General features: G+C 51.6%; 1 long non-coding RNA gene across 1 annotated transcript; it reads right to left on the bottom strand.

Moving 5' to 3' along the window:
• Positions 1–11,274: 11,274 nt before the first annotated feature.
• On the bottom strand, positions 11,275–13,945 carry LOC116666563. Its single transcript, XR_004323505.1, has 3 exons — positions 13,457–13,945; positions 12,923–13,129; positions 11,275–11,892 (listed from the first exon to the last, which is right to left on the bottom strand). It is a non-coding gene; the product is annotated as an uncharacterized LOC116666563 (long non-coding RNA).
• Positions 13,946–13,965: the final 20 nt, after the last annotated feature.

Raw genomic sequence — 13,965 nt, forward strand, 5'->3', positions numbered from 1 at the left:
GCTGGGGGTAAGGACCCCAACATGTAAATTTTCAGGGACAAAATTCAGGCCACGATGTTAAGACATTTGGTGCAAAAGCAGTGAGGCCCCGTAGAACCCCGAGTGCTAAGCTTGAGGGCCCGCATTGGCCGGGGGGGCGGACGGGCGCTGTGCTGGCCCCAGCGGGCACACGTCGTGGTCATCCTGTGAGTGGTGGCTGCGCACTGGGACGCTGCAGGCTGGAAGCAGGGGTGCGGCGCCGCCTGGACACGGCGCTGGGCGGCTGAGCCGGCACTGGAGAAGTCTGCCCAGGGCTCACCGAGCAGAGAGCTGATCGCCGCATTCCCAACTCCTGGAACCCCGTCCGTGATCTTGGTCGGTCCTGAAGTCTCTACTCGGAGGGCTGCCCACCTGCGAGTGGCCGGGACCTCTGCACCGCACCTGCCTCTGCGGCCGCCAGGGTTTCCCTTGGAATCACTCCCGGAGTGCGCCATCTGGGGCCCATCCTGCCCCGGGCGTGGCCCTCTCCTGGCCTGGCCAGCCTTTGCCAGGTCGCTGTCCTCTGCCTCCAGTCCTGCTGTCACAGCAGCACTGCTCCTGAACATCCAGCGAAGAAGGAGCCACTCTTCCCTGGAATGCGTCCCCGTCCCCCAGAAGGACCCGCGGGCGTCTTCGCTTTATATCAGGAAGCCTCTCCAGACTGTCCCACTGCCAGGTGCTGGGGTCTGCCCCGTCTCACCCAGACCCACCAGCATGGAGCACAGGTCACCGGAGGGCCCTCGCCTCGGGAGCAGCGCCCTGGGGAGGGTTACAGCCCTCCGTCCTTGAGGTGGAACCAGAGACAGTGCAGGTGGCTGAGTGAGATCAGACAGTGGGTCTTCCCCGGGGCCGACAGCGCCCACCCGCATCGGCGACGGGCCCCCGCCCGCACCGGTGGGCTGAGGTCAAGGGCCTCTTCCGCGCGAAACCCCCCACAACGTGGGGCGCAGGGTGGGGCTGTGTCTGAGGGAGAGGTCTCCACTGCTGTGTTTCTTGTTTTCTCTTTTTTTCCTCATTGTGGTAAAATGCACATAAAATTGAACATTTTTAAGTGCACAGTTCAGTGTCATGGTCACTCACATTGTTGCATGACCATCGCACCACCCACCTCCAGAACTTTCCATCTTCCAGACGGACACCCCGTCCCCATGACACACTCCCGCCCCCCTCCCCCACCCCCACCCCCACCGCCCTACTGTCTGTCTCCGTGGATCTGACAACTGCAGGACTTCCTGTGAGTGGAATCCCCAGGATTTGCCCTTCTGTGTCTGGATTATTTTCCGAGCATCGCATCCTGAAGGTTCTTCCACGTTGTTGCCTGTGTAAGGACTTCCTTCCTGTTTAAGGATGAGTCATATTCCACTGGAATAATAAACCACCTCTTATTTATCCTTGCTTTGCTCTTTCATTGGTGGGGGTGGTGGTAATTAGGTTTATTTACTTATTTTTTTTTTAAACAGAGGTCCTGGGAACCCGGGACCTTGTGCATCCTAAGCACGCGCTCTACCACCGAGCTGCACCCTCCCGCCTTTAACAAGCCTCTCACCAGCTCTGCGTGGGAACTGAGGGCTGTGGCGTGTGCCTTAGGCGGAGGAAGCACTTGCTCCGAGCGCACGCGCCTTCCCTCAAGGGTTTTATCCCCTGCTGAGCCTGACTCTGCCCCGTGCGAGGCGGCGGGGAGGGCGGCAGACCCACAGACCCCTCGGGTGAATGCTGCACCCGGTCCGGAGCCGCCAGGCAGCTCCCCTTGCAGTGGGTCCACCCGCCCAGGCCCAGAGAGGGCCACCCCAGCGCGCCCGGAGGACAGCGTGGGCCCCAGAGGAGCCTTCTCCAGGCCTGCCACCTGGTGGGACGCGCCCTGCTGGCCTTGGACCGGCTGGGAGCCTCAGCCCTTTCTCCCTCCGCCGCCGCCCTCTCGGCGTGGGCGTGCCTGCACCCCCCGTGCGGAAGCGCATCAGGGTCTGGTCTCAGGGTCACGGCGGGAGAGGAGTTTTGCCCTGGGATGAGTCGTGCCCTCAGTCCCCCCGAACCTGACTCAGCTGAGATTTGGATGCAGTTTACGGACTTGGGGTCAATGCTGGGGCGGGGCAGGACCCTTGGGAGTAGTGGGGTGTGGTGAGTGCCCCCCAGGACACGAGCGCAGGTGTGGCTGGGCCTCCTCGGAGCGGGCCTTCCCGCCCTGCCAGGCCCACGGCGTTGGCCAGCTGCAGGGCCATGCCTGGGGCCGCCCTCCCCGTGGCCCAGGCTCTCCCAGGGCAGTGGTGACCCCAAGACACCCCTTTCGTCACCCGGGCTCCACTCTGTCAGGACAGAGAGGCAGTCTGCCCTGTGCTTCCTAGAAGCCCCACACCCTAAACCCCATATCAGCTTCTCGGGGCCCCAGTCGGCGACCCCGCTTCCGGGGTTTGGCCCAGTCTCTGTCTCCAGACCCTACCAGCACCCCATCCCAGGGATCCCCCGCTCCAATGAACCCAGGGTGTCAAATCACACTTAGAACCCCCTGCCCTCCCAAACCATCTCTCCTGTGTCCCTGCCAAAGTCCCAGGACACGGGGAGGCCAGAAACAGGGCGTGAGTGAGATGAGGGAGCCCCTAAAGGTGAAGCTTAAGGTCAACACAGCAGGGGGCAGCGGTCAGAGCTCAGGGGACCCAAGGGGAGGCGGGGCTCCCCGTCCAGCAAGACTGAACTGGCGTGCACTTGAGGACAGCGTGACGTTTCTGAGGGAGAACACACGTGGAGTGGGGACGGAGCTGGTCAGACCCAGAAGGAGGGCCTTGGAGGCCAATGTGCTGACCGAGGTGTCAGAAACCCTGACCAAGGACTCAGCGTGCTCAGGACCAGGTCTCCCACCCTTGGGTGGTGTTACTGGTGGCCCCCAAATATAATCTGCATCCTAACCCCCAGCTGTGGGTGACCTTTTTAGGGAAAAGGGTCTTCACAGCTGTAATTAAGTTAAAGGTCTCCAGATAAGGTCATCCTGGCTTACCGATATGGCCCTAAGTCCAATGACAGGGGTCCTGACAAGAGACAGAGAGGAGGGGGCAACATGGTGACAGAGGCAGAGGCTGGGGTGATGCGGCCACAAGCCCAGAGATGCCTGGGACCCCCAGAAGCTGGAAGAGGCAGGAAGGACCGTCCCCTGCAGCAGGAGGGAGAGGGCGCAGCCCTGTGACTCTCTGAGTTCAGACTTGGGCCTGCGGGAATAGGGAGAGGATGAATGTCTGATGTTAAGCCCCCTGCGGGGCAGTTTGTTGCAGCTGCCCTGGGACACTCAGACAGAGGTGACGAGCAGGGGCTTGACGCGGCGTCTGTAGGACCCAGTCCCCTGTCCTCCTGCAGGACAGGCCACTTCTGCACAACACTCATTTGGGGCTTCTTTTTTCTGAGATGCCTTAGTCCCCATGGGGGCCAAGGCACACCGTCCCACCAGGATTCAGGGACCTCCCTCTCACTGAAGTGTCTCCAGGGCCCCAAGTGGATCTGGTGCTTGTCCCACGGCCACGTTCCAAGTCAGAAGACCCCAAACATGCCCAGCTGGCCATAATGAAGATGCTCTGACGGACATGTGATGTCCACACCTGGGTCTGCCCACAGAGCAAGGGTGAGCCGCCTGGCAGCCCAGGTCCTCTGACACGTGGTGGGGTCCTAGTTTGGAGTGTGGGGAACACACACTTGCTTGTGCATGCAGCTTTGGTAAATGCACGTTATTTCATGTTTCTTTAAACCGCGTGTGGAGGAGTAGCTCACGGAGCACGCTGGCACTTACTGAAGTGCACCAGCTGACGAGCTGTCACTTCTGCAAATGACCCCGGGGCCGTTGCCACCCGCAAGATGATGGACGCTTCACCCCCAGCATGTCCCTGTGTCTTTGGCACGCCCCCTTCCCTGTGTCCCTCCACCCTCTCTGCCCACGCTCCTCGCCTCTCCACACCCTGTCCTCACTCACCAGTTAGCGGTTCCCAGAACTCTAAATCTATGGACTCACACAGAGCCGTCTGGCTGCCTTCACTCAGCAGAATCCTTTTGAGATTCATCCCTGCTGTCGTGTGTGCCAACGACTCACGCTTCTGGATGACTCAGTGGGATCCCGCTGGGCGCGTCGGCCGCGGTTCTCTGTCCGCGGGTGGGTGCACTTTTGGGTGGCCTTTAGTTTGCGACAATTACAAATAAAGCTGCCGTGAGAATCCTTTGTGTGACGCGAGCTTTCGTGCTCCTAGGGAAAGGCCCCGGAGTGGAACCCCACAGTGGGTGCCTGCTTATCCTCTTAATAAACTTGATGACAGGAAAGTGAAACCTTCTAAGGAGCTGCTGTCTCCCACGGTGGCTGTGACACTTTGCCTCCGGCCAGCTGCGCAGGAGGGCGTAGGTCTCCCCCATTCTCTAAAGCCTGAACACCTTTCGCGTGCTTACCCGCCACCCATACATTGTATCGATTTAGGTCTTCTGCCCACCTTTTAACTGGGTCTTTTGCTCACTGCTTAGCTGAAAAGGTTCTTGATGTGTTCGGCACACGAGCCTTTATCAGACAGGTGCATGATGTGCAAATACTTCCTCTTGGCCTATGGTTTGTCTTATTTCCTTAGCATTGTGTTTAGAAAAGCAGAAGTTATAATTTAATAATTTATAATTTTTCTCCTACGGCTTGGGCTTTTGCTGTTGTATCTAAGAAGTCTTTACCTAACTCAGCATTACAGATATTTTCTCCGATTTTCTCAGGGAAGCTTTGTACTTTTACATTTTACACATAGATGTACAGTGCATTCTTAGTTAAATTTTCTATATTATGGGAGATACCACTCAAAGTTAATTTTTTTTTTTGCACGTGGATACCCAACTGTACACAGACATCCAACACTATTTGTGGAGAGACTACCCCTTCTCTGACAAAATGCCTTGGCATGTTGGCCCAAAATTAATTAACCAACCTCTGGTTTCCAGTCTGACATGCTGAAAACTTGGAGGTCACCATTCTGTCCTAACAAAAGTAAAAAACTGAACAAACAAAACTCAACAGCTCTTCCCTGACCCATAAGGAGGAGTAAGGTCACAGGGCAAACTGCTGCCCCCAAACTGGAGGGACAGACAGGCGGACATGGAGACTTGGGGTTTACTGGAGCCGCTGTCCCTGTGGGAACCAGGGCTCGGGTAGAAGCCTGGACGGGAACTGGCAAATGGCTGGAGGCTTGGGGTGGACCAGTCTAGGGGATGAAAGCTCCAGGGCCCTGGGTCACAGGGGTCCTCCACAATAGCGTGAGGTTTTGAAATGGATGGAGAAAGGTAGACCACGCCGACACGAATCAAGGGAAGCAGGGGTTGCTGTATTAATTTCAGACAGAGGAGACTTGAGAGCAAGGAACCCTATCAGGGAAAAAGAAGGGCACCACCTAATGACAGAGGGTCAATTCTCCAAGAAGACATAATCCTTCTTAACGTACATGCACCAAACAGCAGAGCATCAAAACACCTGAGGCGAAACCTGACAGAACTATAGGGAGAAGCAGATAAATCCGCTGTCACAGTTGGCGACTTCACACCCCTCCGCCAGAAACAGACAGATCCAGCAGGCGTAAGACAGGTGAGGGCACAGCTGAACTCAACAACTCCGTCAATCACCTGGACTTAATTTGGGGGATGACATTGGAAATGGTACTGTTTTTTTATTTCAGTTTACAGTTGTTCATTGCTAGCATGTGGAAATACAATCGTTTTTTGTTTACTTCCCTTCATTCTGCAAACCTGCTAAGCTCACTAACCAGTTCTAGTAGCTGTTTTGTAGATTTTATAGGATTTTTCACATAGACAGTCATTCTATCTGTGAATGACGATGGTTTACCTTGTTATTTTTCAACTGGAATGCCTTTCATTTCTTTTTCTTGCCTGATTTCCCTGGCTACAATCTCCAGTCCATGTTGAATTGACATGGTAAGAGCAGACATCCTAGCCTTGTTCCTGTCTTCGGAGAAAGTACTGTCTTTCACCATTAAGTATCGTGTCAGCCGCATGGTTTTTTGTAGGTTCCTTCTATAAGACTGAGGGAGCTCCCTTCTGTTCCCATTTTGCAGAAAGTTAACAAATGGAATGAAGTTTGGGTTTTGTGAAACACTTTTCCTGCCTCTTACCAGAAAATCAGTTGGGAATTTTCTGTTTATTTCATTTTTTAAAATTTTGTTTTTATTCTATTAATGTGGTAAATTGCATTGTATGATGATTTTTAAGCGTTAAACCACCCTTGCATTCCTGAGATAAAGGTCATATTATGACAATAAATTATCTTTCCTAGATATTAATGAATTCAATTTGCTAAAAATTTTGTTAAGAATTTTGCATCTAAGTTCATGAGGGATATTGGTTTGCAGTTTTCTATTTTGTAGTGTCTTTGTCTGGTTTTGGTACTAGCATAATGCTGGCCTCATAGAAGGAGGTAGAAAGCATTTTCTCCAGTTCTTTTCTCTAGAATTTGTGTAGAATTGATGTTATTTCTTTCTCAACTATTTATAGGAATTCATCATTAAAACCGTTTGAGTCTGGAGTTTTCTTTGTGGAAATGTTTTTAACTTAATAGATAAAGAACTGTTCAGGTCATCTATTTCTTCTTGAGTGACTTTTGATAATTTGTGCCTTTCAATGAATTTGTCTATTTCATTCCAACTCATTTAACTTACGTGAAGAAGTCCGTAACATTCTCTTATTATATCTGTTGAATCTGTAGTGATGTCAACCTTCTCATTCCTGGTGGTGGTAATTTATGTTTCTGTCCTTTTGTGGCTGTTGTTGTTCTTCCCCTGAGCAGTCTGTTTAGTGGTTTACTGATTGTCTAAAAGAAATTAGCTTTTGTTTTTACTGATTGTCCCTATGGTCTTTGTTTTCTGTGTCACTGATTTCTTCAGTGGCTTTTATTTTCTCCTTAGAATTTAATTTGCCCTTCTTCTTCTAGTGTCTAGGTGAATGCTGATGTCAGGGTTGTCTAATGTAGGCATGAATCCCCCTACACACTGCTTTAGCTACATCCCACAAAAAGTCATCTGTTATGTTTTTATCTTCATTCAGTTGAAAATGCTGTCTCAACTTTCCTTTTGGTTTCTCTTGTATACACAGGTTATTCAGTTGTTTGTTATTTCATTAAATGTTTTGTGGATTTTCCTGATATCTTTCAATGATTGATTTCTAATTAATTCCATTTTGGTCAGAGAATAGACTTTGCATGATTTCAATCATTTAAGACTGTTTTCTGGCCCAGAAGATGGTCTATCTTGGTGAACATTCAGTGTACATTCACCAATGTGTACTCTGCTGTTGTTGGATGGGATTTTCCACAAATGCCAGTCGGGTCAAGTTGTTTACAGTGCTGCCCCAGTCTTCCGCACCCTCACAAGGTTCCTGTCTGGTCCGCTGAATGTTGAGAGAAGGGTGTTGAAATCTCCAGCTACAGTTGTGCATTTGTCTTCCCTCAAGCTCTTCCAGGCTTTGCTCCAAGCATTCTGAAGCCCTAGAACTAGATATATAGACTTTAAGGGTTCTTGTGTCCCCTCAATGAGTTTATCCCTTTGATACAGGAAAAATGGGGGCAGGGCACAAGAGGATAGCCATGTCCCAGGTCCCAGGGACTCAACAGGGACATCCCCCATCAAGCGAGGGTCTTTGGCTTCACACAGGAAAGAATTCAAGATCAAACCATAGTGGAGCAAAGGTGGATTTATTCAGAGGGATACACACACTCCATAGACCGAGTGCAGGCCATCTCAAAAGGCAAGAGAAAGGCCTAGGAGGTCACATTCTGTAGACAGAATGTGGATCATCTTACTCAGAAAGGAGATCAGTGGCCTCAGAGCATGGAGTTGTCTAGGAAAAATGAGACCGCCCTGAGGTGTGGGGCTGATGGTTTTTATGGGCTTGGTAATGTCACATGCTAACAAGTGGGAGGATTATTCCAACTACTTTGGGGAGGGGCCTGGGAGTCCCAGGAAGTGAACCATCACCCACTTGTTGACCTTTTGTGATCAGACTTGAAACTTCATGATGCCTGTGGAAGGACCATTTAGCAGGTATTGCATTTCAGTGAGCTTATACTGAAGCTCAAGGTCTACTGGAGAGGAATCTTCCACCATCTTGGGCCTAGTTGGTTCTAACCAGTGTATGTCCTATCCTGTTTTTCTCAATGGCTGTGTCATTCTTTTAATGGTTGTGACCTGCTCCCTTCCCTCCTGTCTCACCTTTACCATCTTAAATTGGCCTTCTTTACGCCTGACAATTTCAAGGCAAAGCCTTTTGCATACTCTCCTCAGTGTCCTGTAGGTTATGTGAATTTTGACTCCAACTGGTGGGAGCAGGAACTACGCCTGGCCCTGTAGCCTAATAGTATTTCTTCTGTAACTCAGGTGGCACTCTCTCCTGCCTCAGCAGTTTCATCCCAAGTGTGCTCTGGTCTGTACTCAGCTGAAGTGTCTGCAGACAGCACTGCCCCTTCTCTGCTCAGGTGTTCCCGCTGTGAATGCCTGCCTGCCCAGTGGGCTCCTCAGCTCGGGGAGACCACTGCCCTCACCCGTTAGCCTCCCTGCTCTCCCCAGGCAGTGAGTAGAGGCAGTCCTAGAGCCCACCTCATTTGTCCCCTGTCCCACAGGGACCACTGAGCTTTGCTGCCTGCTGTCCAGTGTCTTGAAACATGATGAATATATTTTGTGTGGAATTTTAAAATTCATACAAGCTGTTCTGCAAACATCTACTTCATTGTTTCTCCCTGTTGCATTGTATCCATACTGTGTGTGTAACACATTCTACGGACTCAGTCCCCTGAAGATGGGTGATCAGGTTACCAGCTTCTGTACATAAACAACTGTGCAACAGCCTTGAATGCATCCCTTGGGGGTCAGCGTGAGACTGTTTCAGAGCGTACGCTCAGGAGAGAGCTCATGAGACATGACTCGTTTATTAAGCACCTCCAAGTCACTCCTCAGAGCGCCTCCGCCAGTCTGCCCTCCTGCCAGCCACAGGGGAGCTGCCTGAGCCCCCTTCTCACCCAGACTGCGCCGTCCCCCTTCCTGATTGCTACCATTGTGATGGAGATAAGTTGTGTCTCCTTAGGGTTTTATTTCTCTTACTGTTAACGAGTTCCAGAGGCCCTCCTACACTTGGGCATTTGGGCTCCCCCCTTTGAATGGCCAGTTCACAACATCCATCTTTTTACTTACTTACTTATTTATTTATTTAAACATTTTATTTATTTTTTATTTTAGGGGAGATAATTTGGTTCATTTATTTACTTATTTATTTTAATGGAGGTACTGGGGATTGAACTTAGGACCTCGTGCATGCTAAGAACACACTGTACCACGGAGCTATACCCTCCCCCCTGTTTAATTTTTGTTTTTTTTTTATTATTATTATTGAAGTATAGTCAATTTACAATGTGTCCATTTCTGGTGGACAGCACCATGTTTCAGTCATACATAAACAGCTGATACAGGAAAACAGCTGTGGGGCGTGAGAAAGGCTATGTCCCAGGTCTCTGTTGGGCCCCCGGGATGTGCCCTGCCAAGTGTGGGTCCTTGGCTTCACGCAGGAAAGAATTCAAGAGGGAGCCACGGTTGAGTGAAGGTAGATTTATTCACAGAGATACCATGAAAGGCAAGGGACAGGCCAGGAGGTGTGGGGGTTGGGTGCTCAGATTACAAGTAGGTACACACTCCTTAGGCACAGTGCAGGCAAGCTCTGGAGAGACAGGGGCGGCTGCGAGGCGCCTTGTTGCTGCTTTTTATGGGCTTGGTGGCTTCATATGCTAATAATTAGAAGGACCAGTCTAGGGGAAGGGGCTGGGAGTCCCAGGAAGTTGGCCATTTCCCACTCTTGACCTTTTGTGGCTGACCTCGGGACTGCCATGTCGCCTGTGGGCGTGTTATTCCGCATGTTAATATATTATGATGAGCAGTATAATGAAGCTCAAGATCTGCTGGAAGTTAAATCTCCCACCATCCTGAGCCTCAAGGCCTGCTGGGGGTTGAACCTTTCACTGTTTTGATGTTAATTGCTGTGGCATTCCTGGAGTGGCTGTGCCCGCCCCCTTCCTGTCTTACACCCGGATACTCATTAACATCTGTGCACTTACCTTCTGGCCCCCTTGTCCCTTGTGATTTATGGGAGGTGTTCCTATAGTGTGCACGTGAACCGCCTGCTGGTGTCAGACACTGAACATTTTCATCCTCCACCAGCTCATGACCCTTCCTGTCGTGCAGATGACAAAGGCATGCATACACCCTGTGGGCTGTACTGTAACTTAAGTGAGATAGTACATAGAGAGCATTAGATCAATGCCCGGCACATGCGAGACACGCAAAGGTGTCATTTATCATTGCTATTACTCAGAATCCCACCCAGAGGCACACACAGAGCTGTCTGGGGCTCTTGGTACACTGGGAGGCTTCACGAACGCTGGGACCCACACATGCCGTCACGAGTTGAAACCCAGACACAGAAAGGCCAAGAGAGCTCACCTCCCATGGCAACGTGGAAACAGACTGGAAACAATGACGATTCCATGGGTAGATGACATCACTCAGGTGACATGCAGGGTCGGGACCCTGCACGTTGGTGCTGGGTATCTGAGTGAGTATAAGCAGTGAGGTGGAGGAGCCGGTGTTTAAGTTAGAATTCCCTCTTCAGTCTACACTCTCTACAGAAATACACTTGGCTGGACCCCCAGCCTCCAGATTCGTCCCTTCTGCAATTCTCCTGCCAAAGTTGCCTTCTCTGCCCTCCCTCTGTGGCCAACCCACTCAACTTCTTAGGGCCCCATGATGATGATGGCTCACTATTGCCCCTTGCCTTGGCTCCCAATGCCCACTCTTGGGTTGAAACCCCCCTTTCTGGCCCACCTTTCCTTCTTCTGCCCTTCAGCCCCCTCTGCCCTTCTCAGGGATATCAGATCAGTGCCCTGGTGGCCAGATGGCTTGCTCGGCTGAACACCTTGTCCTCACGTCTGGCTTCCCAAGTGTCTTTCCTTTCATCACCATATGTGTTATCTCCCAGCACCCTGACTCCCGCTCACACCTTCCCAGACGGACCAGAGGAGAGGTGGCAGGTTTACTGATTTTATCCTTTACAAACCCAACATAGGTATTGAATTTACCAAATAGTCATCGGACTATTTGGATCAGGAATTATTTTTTCGTTCAGCATAAGGCAGGGGTCCGATTTAAGGGTTTGTTTTGTTTGTTTGTTTTTTCATAAGTTTTAGTACACTTGTTAAAAGATGCTTCTCTTCCCAACTGCTCAGCAGTGCCAGCACTCTCAGAGGTCAAGGTTTCATATTTTGTTTCATTGGTGAATTTGTCTATCCCCATACCAATATCCCAGAGTCAAGGGCTATAGCTTTATAATCCATTTTGATACCTCCTAGGACAGCTTCCTTCTGCCTCCTGCTTCTCTTCCTTCTTCTAGAATGTCTGTGCTATTAACCAGCCTTTGTTCTGCTGTAAAAATTCTAGAATTAGCTTGTTACATTTCTTAAAAAGCTGGGATTTTAATGATAATTTCTTTTGTAGGGCAATTTGGGGGAGACTTGACATATTTCTGCCACTGAGCCTTCCTATCCATGAACATGGTACATAGTTCCCAATTTAGTCAGGTCTTCTTTAATGTCTTTCAGTAAAACTTTAAAATTTCCCTGAACACTTCTTTAAGAGCTACATTTTTATGTTTTCTATTTTGTGACTCTTCAGTTTTACAAAACCGTGTCCTCTGGTTACCGCTGGTGATTAGACACACGTGTAGAAGAGCCTCCCTTTGGCCTCCTGGATCCTCTCCACCTTTCTCTGCCTTGCTGTGTGCCCCGGGAGTGTTCATCTACAGAATGCATCACCTGGTTAGGTTCATAGGAGACACCTGTAGAGATGAGAAGGGGAGGAGAGAGGTCAGAGCATTTATTTCCCGAGGCCCCTCTCTTCAGGCCTGTGTCTTGGCAGTGGGTTCATTCCTCTGCTGAGGAAGTCTCTTTCCCAATCACCACTCCCTCCCTTTGTCCTCTCAAGGCCAGAAGTGGTAGCAGCTTCCTGCAGCTAAAAGTCCATCAGTGCGTCACCATGCCTCAAGTATTCACTCACCTCTGCCCTTCCTTTGTGAACAGTCCATTTACTAACATCCCTCCAACCATCTTTCTGAGTATGCCACCTGTTTCTTGCCAGGACACTGACTGATACACTAATTGCCACTAGAAGTGGCCCCAGAAAACAGACAATCAGAATGGGATTCCAGGATTGGGTTGCTCATATACCAGATGAGCATCTGGATAAAATCCTTGCCCTGGGGCAACGGAACACCAGGAGTCTGCACCACACAGGGGCATCCCAGTTCCTCAAATCACCACCAGCGGCGGCTGGGACGTGGTGCAGGTGGAGAGCATGTGGACGCGTGGTCACGTGGATGAGATACTTAGTTGCTATGACAAATACAGGATTACAGAAACTATGCAGCGGGCCGTTGACTTCTGAAGGCTCTAGAAAGTACACAGAGGAAAAGGGCAATGCTTTGGCTGTGTCAGTGCCCTCCAGCCACACCACCAGGAACACATCTGTATTCAGCAAAGTGGCATCATTACTGGTTGCAGCTGAGGAGACCATGCATATGGGGATGCACAGGGGACTCAGAAGGCATCGGAAAGGACTCCTTATAGGATTGGGGCTTTTGTAGGTGATTCTGGGGACAGTTTAAGGAAGCAGGGTTTTGCTGTGGATTGGATGGCATCCGGGAGCTTCTTAACAACTCGTACCTAAAAGGAGAGAGCACTAGAGGGAGGCTCAGACTGCACATAACTGGGAAGTGACAGTGTCACCCAGGCCAAGCTCGTGTTGCTCGCCCTGCGACAGGACAGTAAGTAGGGAGATGAGGCGTTGGAACAAGGAACAAAGAACAACACCTTTATTTGGAAAGCCAGCAGACTGAGAAGATGGTGGTCTAGCGTCCCATAGAATCATCTTGCCTGAGTTAGAATTCAGCCTTCTTTTATTCTAAAAGGGGAGGGGGTACTGTCAAACATTTCCTAGCTCCAGTCAGCTTCTCCAGGGGAGGTGTCAATTTCGCCCTTCCCACAGTCATTCACAGATGGGCCTGGTAGGCATGTTTCCTGTGTGATAAACAAAGGTATGTCAGTTTATCGCTCATTAGACAGGGTTCCGGGAGATGGACCCTTATGTGTTATTTAAGCTTAGGGGCAACATCCCTTTAGTAATTAACTCGTAGCAAAATGAATAAATTCGAAGTTTAAAGTAAAAGAAACAGATACAGGCTGGAGTCAGATTTGCCCTTTCCTGTTACAGCCCCAGGGCACCAGCTCCAGCGGGAGAGGGCTGCGGGGATGGGCGTGGGGAGGTGTTCATGTTTTGTCCGAGAGCACGCGCGGCTGGTGTGGTCAGTGGCCCTGTGTGATCTGGTTGCCTGTGAAGCTGCTTACGTTCAACACCAGGACGCCGGGACTGGCCGCACACAGGCCTATCCACCTCCTCGGGGGACAACAGCAAAGCCTCCAGGGGACTCAGAGGCAGCCCCTGTCCAGCAGCTTCGGGGCAGGCCCTGCCGAGGGCCGTTGGGGAAAAAAGGAGGCGGCGGGGGCGAGGGGAGTGGTCATCGCTTGGCCTCACAGCAGACCGACGTGGAGGGCGGCTGCTGCCACCCCGGGTCACACCGGTCACTCCCCGGCCAAGCACCGCGGGGCCGCTCCGGCCGCCCGGCCCCCGGCCTGGCCTCGCCGGCAGCGCCTCTCGGGGTCTGCGGGGTCCGCGCGCGGTGCCGGGCGCTGGTGGGGGCGGTGCTCCGGCCAGCCCGGGGACCCGTCGTCCCCGGACCCGCCACCAGGGCCGCCCCGCCCCGGTGACCCGCTCGGGCTGCCCCACGGCCCAGAGCGGCGGCCGGCGGACATGCGCACACAGCCAGCTCGAGAGCCTTGTCGCGGGGCCGCGCCGC

This window comes from Camelus ferus, chromosome 10 (assembly GCF_009834535.1).
Source record: "Camelus ferus isolate YT-003-E chromosome 10, BCGSAC_Cfer_1.0, whole genome shotgun sequence".
NCBI classification, from domain to species: Eukaryota; Metazoa; Chordata; class Mammalia; order Artiodactyla; family Camelidae; genus Camelus; species Camelus ferus.